This window comes from Cornus florida, unplaced genomic scaffold (assembly GCF_030987335.1).
Source record: "Cornus florida cultivar Cherokee Brave unplaced genomic scaffold, ASM3098733v1 CherokeeBrave_3.0.0_Hap2_Chr03, whole genome shotgun sequence".
Lineage (NCBI taxonomy): Eukaryota > Viridiplantae > Streptophyta > Magnoliopsida > Cornales > Cornaceae > Cornus > Cornus florida.
In genome coordinates, this window is record NW_026775573.1 from 85,026,012 (window position 1) to 85,029,305 (window position 3,294).

Sequence of the window (3,294 nt, forward strand, 5' to 3'; positions counted from 1 at the left end):
AACCTCTCGATACAAATGACATTAATGTCGGGAAAAGATCATCACCAAATGCACTACGGAAACCAGGCATCGTGTGAGAGTAGGGGTAGCTAATCCCAAAACTCTGACAACAATGTCATAGGCACCGCTATGCTTAAGGTCTTAAATCCTCAATACAACAAAACCAACAACTCCAATGTCTCAAAACACTCCTATTAACAACATCAATCAAAAATCCAAAGCCTGCCAGATAAATCAATACCACCATAAATCAAAACGAACCTCAATACAAGATATTTCATCGAAAGTCCCACATATCTCCTTGAAACAGATCAACTACCAAACTACACCGAAATCAAACATCAGATCCACATCCCTATCATGGATAACAAAGTCCTCGAAAAACAAGTCCACCACGTGGCATACATATCAAAATTCTGACATCCATGGTCATAAAAAAAAGGGTCTCTCAAAACTGTGCTTGGCAAAACCAGGCTAAATCAAAATTCCACAATTTCATTCCATACCCAATCACTGGAATTACAATTCCTCAAAACGATGCCTAGCCATAACTAGGACAAGAAAAATTCACAAACAAGCTGAATCCAACCGCGATCCTTCAAAACTTCTCCTAAGGGTTAACCACATCCAGGTCTCCAAAATCGAAACAAGTCTCCAAAAGACATCTTCAAAAGAGCATCGAGCTCCCCTCACGAATCAAAAAGATCCTCAATAATATGGACATAAGTCCTCGTAAAATGATCTCACACAAATCAACTCACCCTGAGCACCATAACTCCGTCAACAAACACGGTAAAAACTCCCCAAGGGAAGACACGAAAGAAGGAAAACCACTAGTCCTAAAAAGGACAACACCACGACTCCACCTCTGAAACAAAAGATAACAAGGTCAAAGACTTCACCCCCTACTTGGAAGTAAGTCGACCAAAATCTATCAAATCCTCACCAAGGCCTCAAGACAACAACAATGATCCTCATGGACCAACCAACCCCAAAACAGTGCACAACGCAACGGAGGGAAGAGACTCACTCCTTGTGAAGTCCCTAACATGAACCAGCACAAAACCATTGTGGAAACCCGCATACAGACTATGTGCGACCAAGGGAAACGAATGGGAAAACCAAACCTAAAAGTCATGCATATGACAAGGAATGCAACTACCAGAAAGAAAATCTACTTACATAGATGAAAATGAAAAGCACATGCTGCTCGTCTCCACATAAACACAAAAACATGTCATTAAAGCGCAGTAACAATATGGCATCTTGAAGCATATAAGAAAGGCATGCTATTGCCACACAACAAGAAGGCAAACGTGGATAGACCTCCACCTACTCATGCATCACAATATCATAAATCATACTACTAACATGGTAGTAAATGAAACTGTAGAAAACAAAAGTGATGCAATAATAAACCCTATGGACATCGTGTCCTAGAGTGTCTAGGTAAAAAGGAAGGACCAGTCCTAGCCATACATTGACTCCAAAAACCAATGCAATAACAACCTATCTCAAAACAAAGGTGAGCCCTTACCACAATGGTAAGACTCCTACAATCCATCTCTGAATCTAAGGGTGACACTACAAGTGACACTAACAATGCAATGCTCTATCTACCCGAAGCATCTATCAATTTACTTAACCCCAAAAGCGTCATTGCGCAAGGAGAACTCAAAGAAAATGGCAACTCTAGCCATACAATCAGACAACCAAATCGATCACTACGACTGATCCCCAAAACAACCATTATCATTATCGATCAAAAGGACTACACCTGTCGGAACAAAACCTAACGCTGATTCAATCCGAACTGCACTCGTAGCTTGCCAGTACGGTAGCATGACAGTGCCATGCACCCGCCCACAACATACCCGCTTACGAAAATTGCAATCTCAGAGGAACCTTCTAAAACAACCAAGGATCCCAAAAGGTTCAAAACCTAACCATGGCCTAAAATCAACAAATCCAGTACTACGGTTGTGCCTAATGACTTAGCCCACGAGAGCCTAAACAAAAGGTGTCTCTCCACCTACCTCAAAACTAACTCTAGGTTAACAACAACCTAAACTACAATATAACCGTGACTACAATCACCATCAACCTCAACTCGAGCCTCAATAACCAATCTCGTGTCATGCCAAATATGCAACACAATTATGCGTATACAAATCTGATCTAGAATACATCATATGTCATGCTCTTTACATAATAATTAAATCATGCTAAACAAACGGCATACCACATGTAGCACGTAAGCACATAAACATGTTATCAAACCAAAACATGTTATCATGAAGCATATAAACACATAGAGCATGGCAACATAAGCATGATATGCACCCAAAACCCGTCGTCCAAGGTATTCAAACCTAGGAGCTCTGATACCACCTGTAATGACCCAGATTTCTCAACCTGGTGCGTTAGTGATGAACCGGAAGTTGACCCGATAACGGACCCAAAATGCGGAAGCGAAAGAAGCCAAATGACCTCAAGAGATGTACATCATCCCTAAGGCCCCAAAATGACTCTCCATGAAGCCACAGAACTCAAATGAGCCAAGCAAATGAAGCAAGAATGCCTAACCTGAAAAGAGATGAACTAAAGGCAAAATGGTCATTTCTCACTGAAAAGGGTGCCACCGTGCACACCATTGGAAGGACAACGAAAAATGAACAAAATTAGACTCAAGAATCGTCTGATTCTGAGTCCGGCCAGAAAAGATATGAAATTCCAACACCCGATGCCAAAGTTATGAAACAATGACTTAACATTTTCCAATATTTTCATAATAAACTTTGAAAACAAAAGTGCATAGAAAACGAGATACATGTCATTGGCCTCCGGCTTCATCTCATACATGTTAAATACATTGAAAAGAGTGCACTTACGTACACTTTACATATACACATCAACGAATATAAGTTTAAACAAATAAGGCTACAAAGAGGCATCTTATGCTAACACTTGCATAAAATAGAAACTTAGAAATTGTAAGCCATCCAAGGAGCAATGGAATCTTCAAATCTTGAGTCCTGTACCTGAAATATGCCCCAGTATCGTAAGGGTGAGTAACATAAAGCTACTCAAAGGAGATGAGCATGCATCGACCTAGCATTTTACAATTTTATCACCTTATGGTGAAACATGTTAAAGGGGCTCATGCCACCTAACGTCTATGTCAAGATGAGACCCAGGGAGCATCCTAAGCTACCTAGATCATTTATATCATAATCACATTGTTCATGCAATTTAAACAACATGGAAACATGTTATACAAGACAACAAGATATA